This window comes from Tachypleus tridentatus, chromosome 8 (genome assembly GCF_004210375.1).
Source record: "Tachypleus tridentatus isolate NWPU-2018 chromosome 8, ASM421037v1, whole genome shotgun sequence".
NCBI lineage: Eukaryota > Metazoa > Arthropoda > Merostomata > Xiphosura > Limulidae > Tachypleus > Tachypleus tridentatus.
The window spans coordinates 29,229,801-29,243,400 of record NC_134832.1 but is presented as its reverse complement, the minus strand read 5'-3'; positions in this window follow the sequence as shown (position 1 = coordinate 29,243,400).

The following is a 13,600-nucleotide window of genomic DNA, read 5'->3' as shown; positions in this document are numbered from 1 at the left end:
TGGTAAAAGAGTAACCCAAGAGTTGGCGGTGGATGGTGATGACTTACTACTTTTCCTCTGGTCTTATTCTGCTAAAGTAGAGATGACTAACGCAGTTAGTCCTCGTATAGCTTTACGCGAAATTAAAAAAAAATTTAATAAAGATATTAGGCCTAGTGGTTAGGGCAGTCGCCTCGAAATCTGCTTTTCGCGACTTCGAAATCTGTCATGAAGCATGTTCGCCTCCTTTTAACCGTGCAGAAGTTATATGTATTGGTCAATTCCACTATTCCTTGTTAAAGAGCAGTCTAAGAGATGGCGCTAGGTGAAATAGACTAGCTGTCTTCCTTCTTGTTTCTAACTTCTTAGTTAGAGACGGTTAGCGCGAATAGGCCTCGAGTAGCTTTGCAGGAAATTCCAAAACAAACAAATATGATGGTATTGCTAATTTATCAGTTAAAGTTTACCCACAATTTAGCAGTGTAATACCAGAGGGAAGGCAGCGTCATCACCACCCACTGATTCACAGTCACATTATAACGCTCCCACGGGTGAAAGGGCGAGCATGTTTGGCGTGACAGAGATTCGAACATCAGATTACGAGTCGAGTGCCATGCAGGGCATTTAAATTCGTCTAACAAAGAACGCGATACAGTTACTGATAATCTGTAAAGGTTTGATGGGCGGATCTTACTTGTGACGTATACTAGCCACATCTGTATCTGCCTCGATACTGTTTAATATAAAGTTGTATTGTGCACATGCACGTTCATCGATAGAAGGCTCAAAAGCTTCATTATAATTCCCTTTATTGAGCTCGAAATCTCTGCGTCATTTCAACTCATCTGTCGTCGGAAGTATTTCACAAAACATATAAGTTGACTAAATATAACAAGACACGAATTTAAATATCCTGACTGAATTTGCGCAGATATAGTCGAGTATGTTACTTAATTTGTTTCCATTATCAATGGTAAATATTTGTAACTACTGATGACTAAATTTTGCGATTTTTTTTTTTTGAGCAGTGTATTCTTGTTGTTTCAACGTTAGTATTTTGTTTCCAGGTAATTCATATCATACAATATTCTTTCAGTGTTGAATGCAAACACACTATTAATATTTCTTTAAAACGAAGATATTTTTTTATTTCTGTTGACTTTTGCTTCCAAACAACGGAGCTAGAATACGTAATCGCGTGTAGTGCCGTCTTTTAGATGTTACTGAGAAATTCTAAGTAATTAGTTAGTATCATAATAGACTAACATTTAGTTATATATAAAAAATTGACGTACAGCCATAAATGATTAAATTATTATATTATGTTGTGATTGAGAACCTCATTAATAATCAAATAATTACCGGTTTATATCCTTGGTTGAAAAAGAATATTGTACAAAGACTGTTATTCGATGGAAAGAATGTTAACAAGCGAATATGTGAATGAAGAAATATTGCGCTTTGAAGTTATGAACGAAACTATTATAAAACTGATGTGTTTATCATAGCTAATCGAATTCAGGTACATAAAAATATGTTTTGTTATCATTTTAATATTTCTACATGAAAATAGTCTGATATTTTAAGTTCAGCATCGTTGTACGAATAATTCACAGTGAAAATTTGGTTAAATAAAGTTATTGTCACTAGATAGCAAAATATAGAAATCATAATCAATGTTTGTCACACTAGTATCTTTTAGCAACGTCAACGCAAAAGCTACGAAAAGTATTTGAACATTTGAGCTTACAGGTAAAAAAAAAACAAAAAAAAACAATATATTTTATCATCAAAACAAAACAACTTAAACATAACGTGAATAGTTTATATAAATAATTTTTAATTATATGATTAAACAAAGCACACTTTAAGCAATTTTATTATCTAATGTCTTACTACGTCGAATTCATCTAATATCATCTCTTGATATGGTATGAAAAATTAGCAGAATAATTCGTTAATGAAAAAAGCCAATGTCTGATAAGTAGTCTGCTAATTAATTTATTAGTTCAAAAATACAATAATTATAATTTTTACACAAGGGAGCTTCTAATTTTTACAATTTCAAATTTCGACCCATAGTATAACCTCATCATCAGGTTACAGTTATATTCATTAAAGAAGTTTGAATTTCACTTCAGATACGTGACGGTGAGTACGAGTTTTGTAGGTGGCGTTAATTTAGCTTTTTATTTAGTTGTCGTTTTTTAAGAACAAAGGTGCTCAGTGGCTTATCTGTGCTGTTCACACCATGGATATCGAAAACCGGTTTTTACTCTTCTCGCTGAGCCATTTGGGGTGAGGGGGAGGCAGCTTTTAAGTAAAATAAAGTAGATAAACAACAATTTACATAAATCGAGTTCTTGTTTATTTATTTACCTTCAGCTTTGATGACTTTATCAGTTGTGCTTCAGCTGACGTCTGGTTTTCTTTGAATTATTTCGATATATTGTTTTGTTTCTTTGAGATGTTTACAAACTACGAATATACTTTAAAAAGTTCATTAGGTTTTGAAAGTCATTTCTCTCATGGTTTATACGGTATAAAAGTATAAAAGTGTATTATGAACAGATGGGTCCAAGTTTGTAATATTTGGTTCAAAGCGTGGTTTATACGTTCGGCGGAAGAAAGGTGAAAGATACTTACGTCAATGCATAGTACTTACCATGAAGCATGGGTGAGGTAGTATGGTGATTTGGGAGTGTTTTTCTGTAAAGGCGACAGGAGATATTTGCAAAATAAATGGAATAATGGACCAGAGTAAGTACCATCAGATACTGATCCGTCGTGGTATATCTATGGCATATGCAGAAATTACTTAGCTAAGAAAAAATATGCTGGAGTCATTCAAATGATGCAATGATTTCCCTATCCCAGATCCCCAATTTCAAATAAATTGAGCAGATTTGGGATTTGATAGATCAAACACTTGACAAAAGTTGCTTTCAAAGAAAGTTTATAGGAGTGTATTAGAAACATTTGAAGTAAAATTCCAAAGAAATCTTTGATTAAATATGTTGCAACAATGCCTGAAATACTACCTTCAATTACTAAAGCAATAGATGAACACATAAAATATTAACTGTTTACTGAACTCAATCACTTCCATTGGGTGTTTGTTGTACTAAGTATGAAAATTAATAACTGCCATATGTGGTAACTGCCATGTATTGCATAGGGACTTCCTTGTCCTGGACTGCGAAGCTACTAGAAGCTAGCTTAACCTAGCAGCCACATATCTGAAACCATTTCCCAATATGCATTTTTCCTCAAAGTTAATGAGAAATAGTAAAGTACCCTACAGTGAGGGTAAATTCTAATTTTCCTCTTGCTTGCAATTTATGTCTACTCACCATTTGCATCACTCCTTCTTGTTTTGTCTCCCCCCCAGTGGCACAGCAGTATGTCTGCTGACTTACAATGTTAAAAACAGGGTTTCGATACCCGTAATGGGTAGAGCACACATAGCCCATTGTGTAGCTTTGTTAGTGATGTCCTACCTACGCAAAACCAACTCACGCACACCACAAATATACGGCATGAAGACAAACTTCATGTTCAACAACCACAACTATATACAAATAAATGGCCTAAGCATGAACAACCCAGTATAACCAGTTCTAGCTAATATTTTTATGACACAAGTTGGAACAAGCAATTAACACAGCATTACATCCATTACTATACTGGTACAGATATGTAGATGACACGGTTGCGAGATTCACATCTACAGAACACACACTTAATTTTTTCAATCACATTAACGCTATACATCCCAACACTAACTTCACATGTGAACAAGAAGAAAGCAATCAAATATAATTTCTTAACTTCAAAATTACAAGAACCGATACACAATTTAAAACATAAATCCACCAAAAATTCACCCATACTGGACTATACATTTCTTGGGACTCAGCACATGAAACAAAACAAAAACTCAACATAAATAAATAAATAAAAAGTAAATAAATACAGCTATAAATCTATGCTCACCAATTACCAGATGAAATTAACGATGAATTAGACAAAATAAAACAATACTCCATCAACATCAATAAGTTTCCTCCACAAACCGTAGAAAACATTATATGCACACACTTAAACAGAAAGCAAAATTAACCAACAAAAGTAAATATATCTCACGAATCAAAAATCACGAAACCATATACTGCTGCATACCATATATTCTCGACATCACTAAAAAAATAACCAACATTTGGCAAAAACTAGTTACAAAATATTACATTCCAGTTAACACCAAATTTATTCAAAAACCAGGCACAAAACTGAGGTCTATACAATGTAAAAACTACACTGACAAACACCACACCAACGTTATTTATAAAATACAATGCAATAACTGCCACGACTTCTATATTGGAGAAACAAGTAGAAAAATGGAAACCAGATTCAAATAACATAAAAAGTCACCTTCACACGTTTTCTACAAATCAAATAAACACAACATAACCATAGAAAACACCAAGATACTAAGTTGGGAAACAAATATAAACAAATGCAAAATTAAAGAAGCCTTATTTATACAACAACTTAAGTCCAAAATAAACCAATGCAAAGGAACACCTTTATACCTATATTAAAAATAATATAATAAACAATAATAATAAAATAAATGATATAAAATTATATATTCAAACATCTAAGCACGCCCTCTACATTCCGACACTCAGTTACACAACCCCTTTCAAACATGTGGTCAGCTTCCGGTCAGTTACCTCTTTCTTTCTATGTGAACCACACGATGACTGAAAAAGGTCGAAACGTTGTTCGCTCCTCTACGTAAAAATTTTTCTCAACTCAACGATCCGTTTTAACATATTTTACATATATGTGTAGCTTTGTGCTTAATTCACAACAACAACAAGATTTATTTTGTTGTTTTTTTTATTCAACTGATTGTCTAGCTAATGATTTCAGTTCTTCTACAATGTCGATAGATTAGGTAAGATGTAATATTCATATAGCTTCTAGATAGTACCATTTGTAGTTTATTTGTAAATTTGAAGGATTAAAGTTCCATTACCAACTGAAAAGCCTCCCTTAAAGATGCACACTTACTTTGTTTAAGCCTGATTAACATATCCTCTGCTTAGGATAACCCACATAACCCAGTGGCTTAGCGGTATGTCTGCGAACTAACACCACTTTAAACCGGTTTTTGATACTTGTGGTTGGCAGAGCGCGGATAGCCCATTGTGTAATCTTTTGATAAATTCCAAATAATCAGAAATAATCAATCAAACCTCTGCTATTATGACATCTATAATTGGCCATGTACTAATAAATCTGTCATTTCTTGAGGAATGTCTGGATGAGATAATTGGCCAAGCCTTTACAAACCTTCTGTAAGTTCAATTAAGGGTTCTTCTTTTTTCTATATCCCCTTTTGGAACTTTACTCTGGATACTTCTTTCTGGTACGAAATTCCAAGTTTGTTGGATAAGCAGTTACCAGTGTTTGATCATTGTTTCAGCTCTCAGCTGGAAGGTTGTTAAAAGCTGTCAAACCTGGATCTTGAAATTGGCAGCAAGATGAATAACTTGTTGTCCACTATTCCACCCGTTTACTCTGGAAATGATTTTGAACCGAGCTTGGTGTGACTACTATGATACATTCCCGATATAGACTATTATTTTCTCAATTGGATAATGGTGAACTGGCCAGCTAAATTATGGAACTAGATTTGATAATTTTATTACCAGAGTAGCCCATTTAGGTTCTTCAGTAACAGGTAGAACACTAGTAGAAGAAGTAAGTGTAAACAAAATATGTTTTCCTATTACATATCCGGTGGTTGATGTTTTCTTAGTTGGAACTCTTCAGTTAACGCAGAAAGAATTGTAGTTGGGTTTGTAATTGCATTGAGCAATTCGTTTTCAGGATAGTCTACTTTGTCACTAATGTTTTCTTCTACGATAATGGTACACCATTTACCTCATCGACATCTTATCTTATTTCACTTTTAATTTTGTCAAAGTTCTTTTGTGTTTTGTTTTGACTTTGCTGATACCCTTCTATATTTCTTTATCCTTGTTGTTGTAATTCCTCTGTATGTATCCTATAGTTTCATCAATCATTTCTTTAATCAGGTTATATTTTATTTTAATTCTTTTTTAAATATTACAGTTCTTTATTTTAACTTCCCTGATAAACAACCGTCTCGTTCTTACTTATTAACCTGGTTTATTGACTAGTTCATCTGTACTTATAATCTAACTCAGGATATTTGACGTCAAATCTTCTACATATATCGCAAAGCCACAAGCTTTTCGTGATGTCAATTTAGAGTGTTATAGGCCTACACGCACAAACATATTTGATCTTACCTTCGTGCGATCTTTAGGCAACGAACAAATTACAACGCTAAATTGTAGCTTATAACAATATAAAAAGTAAAGGTAGAAAGTCGATTGGAAGTATGTAATTGTATATTTCTTTTCTGGCTTAAACAGATGTGTGTCTTTGTGAATACCTGCTGAAAGAAACGTGACAAAGGTCTCTTATCTTTACATTTCTTAATAAAGCTTGTACCTGGAGCATATATCTCCTAAATTACAGGGTGGCCCGTAAGTCCCTACCCATCCATATATTATTATGTTATATTCAATAATAATAATGATGAGTTGAAGGCAGCTGTTATTACGGCATTTGGAACAGTAAACCCTAGTATGTTGAGGAAAATGAGTCATAGAACATGGCGTCGCATAATATTATGCAGCAAGAATGAGGGACAGCACACAGATACACTGGCTACATAAGATATATGGATGGGTAGGGACTTACGGGCCACCCTGTAGAATAAACTAAAAAAGGCTAAAGTTTCACGTGTTTTGCATATTACGTGGTCAGTATGAAAAGTAAAGAAGATAAAGTAGATAAATCACAAATAAAAAATCAGACAACTTTCGAAACATAGACCTTTATTTTACACAAGCGAAGTAGTGAATAAGTGTGAACGTTATTGTGTGCTACGTATAAATAATGGCTTAATCTGCCAAAAAAAATTCAGACTGGAGGTGAATTAAAATGTTGCAAGTGTATTTTCATAAAAGTAGCGTTAAACTATAATGAGTTAGGGAAGGGTAAAAATTATAAGAATTATTTAAAATAAGAAACTTAAAAATACATGGAAAAAGTTTACTAAAAGTTTCTTAAAGTGAGAAACTTGAAATAAGAATAGAAACACGTAGAACAAATATAAATAAAAACTATAAAACCAAAAAAAAACACTTCTCCCCTTATCATAGAACATTTACCAGTGTGCAAGCCAGGTAGCATGGTGCCACCATAATCCCATACTTATAACAGAAAGGTAGGGGGGTAGAGAGTTGGTAGTGACCATTTTAATTAGTTACGTTATTTAATTAAAATTATATATCATTTTTATTATTTGAACAACAAGCATGAATTAAGAAAGCGGAAAGTGTGATTTTCCTATAAAGAAGTTACGACAAGTCTGTTAAATGTAGTTCGATATTATATGATCAGTGCAAACAAACGTCTAACTTAGTATAGAGCTGCACAAACCAAGTAATTTGAAATTAATCTAACGTACTAATTTCAGTAACAGCAATACTGTTGCTCCATTTTATCGTCTTTTTAAACTGATATCGGTGCCTTTTACATACAAATAAGCTCACTAAGTTATTACACTATGTAACAAAATTTTTACTTTTTCTTGTTCCTGGCCATAAAGTGTTATTTTCCAGGTGCTTATGATGGGAGACCAAATTTATGGGGCTGATACGTGAAAGTGATTTACGTTACAGTCGCAAATCACGAAAAACTACTCATTTCTAAACATTTTTGTTCATTTTTGTATATTTTCAGTATAAATACATGTAAATCTTGATGCATATGTTGTTTTATTCAGACCTTATGTAAATGAAAATGTGCACATTTGTCCGTTTTTACATAGAAAATAGGTTAATTTCTAAATTTCATTATCTAGGTCACAAAAGCAAAGAGGTGCGGCATGGCTAGGTGGGTTAAGGCGAGCGACTCGTAATCTGAGGGTCGCAGGTTCGCATTCCCGTCGCACCAAACATGCTCGCCTTTTCAGCCGTGGGGGCGTTATAATGTGAGGATCAATTCCACTATTCGTTGGTAAAAGAGTAGCCCAAGAGTTGGCGGTGGGTGGTGATGACTAGCTGCCTTCCCTCTAGTCTTACACTGCTAAATTAGGGACGGCTAGCGCAGGTAGCCCTCGAGTAGCTTTGTGCGAAATAAAAACAAACAAACAAACAAACAAACAAACAAAAGCAAAGTTTGAAGGGAATAATGGACATTTTTGTACTTTTAAGCAATTAAGAAATAACACTTACTATCCAGGAACAAAATTTGTGTTACATAGTGTTATCTAACTACTTGTTCGATGTTATAGACTAGGCCTACTTTTTACAATTTTCTAGCTATCATGGCATCAACGTATCTGTATAGAGTTTGTATAGATTTAAGACCTTACAACTAAAATTAAGCTAAATTATTGAAAAGTTCAGCATTTCTTTTTCTTATTACATTTATAGCCTATAAATTAAAAAGTTTTTGTTCTTAAAATTATAAAATCTGAACGAATCGCGATAAAAATATCATGAACTATTTATTCTAGATTTTAATGATAATTAAGGAATAGGCATAATCACCCTTATCATCTGTCACATATACTGTACTTTGGCAACGACAAAATAAATAAAGTAATTTTTCATTAGCAATCCTTTTATTTTGTAATAAAAGGCCCCCCGCTAGTACAGCGGTAAGTCTCCGGATTTACAACGCTAAAATTAGGGATTCGATTCCCCTCGGAGGGCTCACCAGATAGCCCGATGTGGCTTTGTTATAAAGAAATAAATAATCATAATAAAAGATAGACGCTTTTCAGGTGATAATAAAATTGAAGAAACGTGACCTAGTTATCAGAAAAATCTTTCTGAGAGGCAAATCTCACAGATTAGAGGGCATTTCCATAAGAATCATTAAACTGATAATTCGAATCCATTAGTCTTACTGCTTTAGTTCTATAATCATTTTAAACACATTGATAGTTTTATTAATAACATGTTTCTGATATATATAAGTTGATTGTTAAAGATTTTTCTTTATTTAAAAAGTAAATGGAATTGTACAAACAACCTTGTTTACAATTTTTAAGGATATTTTGATTGTGTTTGATGGAAAAGGTAGTTTTTATAACCTTAAGGGTCTGTCAAAAAGCTTTGTTACTGGGATGATTATTGTTCTGTGGTGGAATGCTATATATTTTGCATGAACAGAAATATGTTTGAAAGTTTTCTTGTGAACGAAAATTTCAAGGACAGTTCGTTTTCAACACCCACTGACTTGCAATAAGTTTTTCTTTTTTCATAATACGTGAGGCATTCTTGAGTTTCGGTATATAAAAATTGAATTATCTTTCAATATTTAATAGAAGACTTATAATAATGATTTTTCGTTGAGTGGTTGGTATTAGTCTTTAAATCTTTATATCGATTCAAATTTTTTATAACCTATTTATACTATGGTTCGTTTAAACCTTTGTGTATTTTAACTGTTTTAAATACTACAGATTTTCCGAATGTAAAGATATTGACTTTACAGACATTTCGTTTAGTATTAGTGTAATGAAATATTCTGTAGTGAAAGTACGAAGCTGTATTGTTTGTTAAATTTAAGGGCATATTGCTATAAAGAAAGATTATGTGGGCTGGGAGTAATCAACAGTATCCTTGGTAGTCGTGTGAATGGTGTTAGGATGTGAAAGAAGTTTCGAATCGATCTATCACTGCTTGTACGAACAAGGCAAATTTTGAAAGTGCTTTTCTGTAAAAGTTTCAGTTCATTCAATATCCGTAAACGTGTTAACAGTGCTGGGAATCACGTTACTCTTATTATCCATGACAATACCGTTCATTTAAATATTCGTTGTTAAAGTCATTTAATAATAAAATAACACTATCTAGATCAGAAAGATTTTCATATTTAAATATATTGGATAAATTTTTAGTAGTTTTTCAGAATCTTTGCCCCTTTACTGTGTGTGATAGTGTATGGGGAAGAAACACGAATCGTTTATAGTAGATAAAACTATTGGAAAGTAACTTTCTTTCGTTATTGATTTCTTAAACAATGTTGATAAAACGTGTAATATATATGTATATTTATACGAGGGCTGTTCAAAAAATACGCGGACTGTTTGAATTGCGCGGCTCCAGTTGGTTCCAGGGGAATCCGCTTGGTGTCGCTAGGTTTGCACAGATCAGCTGATTACGACGCCATTTCCCGATTGCAGATATCTTCATTTGTGTATTAGCTACGCGGTTTTAAGTGAAGTGCCAATTTTGGCGGATTTCAGAATGAATGACCTGAAGGAGCAACGACTTGTTGTGAAATTTTGTGTTAAACTTGGAAAATCTGCGACTGAAACTTTTGCTATGCTTAACACAGCTTACGGTGATGTTGCTATGAAGCGTACGGCATGTTTCAAGTGGCATGAACGTTTTAAGGATGGTCGACAGTCCATTGAAGATGATGAGCGTCCTGGACGTCCTTCCACGTCAACTGACGACCCACACGTCGACAAATTCAACACCCTGGTGCGGGCAACTCGACGTCTGACTGTCAGGGAGCTTGCTGAAGAGTGTGGGATATCAGTTGGATCTTGTTACGAGATTTTGACCGAAAAATTGAAGATGCACCGCGTTGCTGCGAAATTTGTGCCTCAGAACTCGTGAGTTTTTGGCCAAACACTCGATCACTGTTCTTCCCCACCCCCCTACTCACCTGACCTTGCTCCTTGCGATTTTTTTTGCTCCCCAAACTCAAAAGACCCTTGAAAGGAAGAAGATTTGAGACGATTCCTGAGATTAAGGCAAATGCGACGAAGGAGCTGGAGGACATTACAAAAGAAGCGTACCAGGACTGTTTCAACAAGTAGAAACACCGTTGCAATAAGTGTGTGCGTTGGGGAGGAGAGTACTTTGAAGGCGTCCCAGACCTGTAACTTCTCAATAAAGTACATTTTGTTTTATGACGTCAGTCCGCGTATTTTTTGAACAGCCCTCGTATGGTAGACATAATAAAAGATAGTTGTTTTTTTTTCTGTGGATACTTTGTAGAAATGATAGAGCAGCCAAGATTGCTAAGTTTGTGTATGTCATGTATCAGATAAAATCCCCTTTATTTGAGAAGCACTAATTATTTTGGAGGAGACATTTAAGAGCCACTGATGGTTTTCGTAAACGGTGTTGTAAGTTTCTTGGTTATTATTATTTATTTATAGAAACTGGTGTGAGTTGGCCGTTAGATCTTATGATATAGTTTTATTTAGGATCATTATAACGTAACCAAATTTATTTAAAAAGTAATGTTAGATTTAAGGTCTGTGAGTATTTTGTCTTCGTTTGGTTCACTTTTTATATAATGTTTTGAAAATTTTTAAATTAGATAATGTTCCCTTTAATGGCCTTTTATGAATCTATATATAGCTAATTCCTTGTTTGAAGGAGATATTTAAAATGTAACAGTTTAAAATGCGTACATGTGCGATATGGAGAGCGATTTAGTTTTATGTAAAGCTGCACAATAGGTTGTATGCTCTCCGTATACCATAAGTAATCGAGTCTTGATTTTAGCGGTTTAAATTTAAAAAAAAACTCCCTACTTAACCACTGAAAAACAGGATAGTGAACTTTCTTTTGTTCAAAATTTAAAAATAGACTGTGTTTTATTTTCCTTTGATGAATCTGTTTTGTTTTTAATGCAGACACATTTTTATAAGTTTCAAGTAAAATATTTTTTGTTCATAATCAGTCATCCTTTTCTCTCATTTTGTACTGAGTGAACTTTATTTTTATTTGTATAAATTTTTAAAGATTTGGGTACGATACTTGTTTCTATATCAAAACTAAGTTTCTTCGACTTTGTATCGATTATGCTGTTTTCCGCAGATAAGTATTTTATTTATGTTTATAGAGTAGCATAATCTTCCTGTAATGATGTTTCTATCTTAGGTTTTAAGAAGAACCTATTTTTTATTTGAATTCCCTTTTCGTTCCAAAAGGAGTGCTAAAAAGTATAACATACGTCAGTATAAATTATAAGATGTAAAATAAATAGAATATACATTTACATTTCTAATCTATGTGATATTACGAAAGCTGTTCAAAAAATACGCGGAATGACGTCATAAAACAAAATGTACTTTATTTAGAAGTTACAGGTCTGGGACTCCTTCAAAGTACTCTCCTCCCCAACGCACACACTTATCCCAACGGTGTTTCCACTTGTTGAAACAGTCCTGGTACGCTTCTTTTGTAATGTCCTCCAGCTTCTTCGTCGCATTTGCCTTAATCTCAGGAATCGTCTCAAATATTCTTCCTTTCAAGGGTATTTTGAGTTTGGGGAACAAGAAAAACTCGCAAGAAGCAAGGTCAGGTGAGTAGGGGGGGTGGGGAAGAACAGTGATCGAGTGTTTGGCCAAAAACTCACGAGTTCTGAGGCACAAATTTCGCAGCCATGCGGTGCATCTTCAATTTTTCGGTCAAAATCTCGAAACAAGATCCAACTGATATCCCACACTCTTTAGCAAACTCCCTGACAGTCAGACGTCGATTTGCTCGCACCAGGGTGTTGATTTTGTCGACGTGTTGGTCGTCAGTTGACGTGGAAGGACGTCCAGGACGCTCATCATCTTCAATGGACTGTCGACCATCCTTTAAACGTTCATGCCACTTGAAACATGCCGTACGCTTTATAGCGACATCACCGTAAGCCGTGTTAAGCATAGCAAAAGTTTTAGTCGCAGATTTTCCAAGTTTAACACAAAATTTCACAGCAAATCGTTGCTCCTTCAGGTCATTCATTCTGAAATCCGTCAAACGAAAAAATCGCACTTCACTTAAAACCGCGTAGCTAATACACAAATGAAGATATCTGCAATCGGAAAATGGCATCGTAATCAGCTGATCTGTGCAAACCTAGCGACACCAAGCGGATTCCCCTGGAACCAACTGGAGCCGCGCAATTCAAACAGTCCGCGTATTTTTTGAACAGCCCTCGTGTGAAAGGTCCTACATGTTGACGTTTTTTGTGTAATGTTTGCTTCATTTTCGAATATTTTAAAGATGTTGTTCAAATTATAAAAATCGTGTTGTAATGGAAGTGTAATGTTATAAAAATAGTTTCTTTGGAAACGATAGATGAAGATAAAAAAGGTTTCAGGATGTGATTGGTTACTTCCCCTTTTAGTAAGTGTGGTATTCTTTTGCATAAAGTATGTCTCTTGAGTGATACATATTAATAAAGCACAATTAAAGAAAAGCAAAAATTAATTTTTGTGAACCACTTTTGAAGATAATGAAACAATACATTTATATAATTATTTCAGTACCTTCCAAAAGCAGAAGAAATCCATTATTTCATGTGTTTTTCTAAACATATTTCGTGGTAATCGTTAAGGGCGCGATCCAGCAGGGCTAATATATATTAAAAATCACGATACAGATTATTATTATTATTATTTTTTTTAGATTTCCCTTACTTGAAACAAAATGATCATATTAAGGGGGATTTCTTTGTTGTTCTTGTTAAGCCTAAAACTACT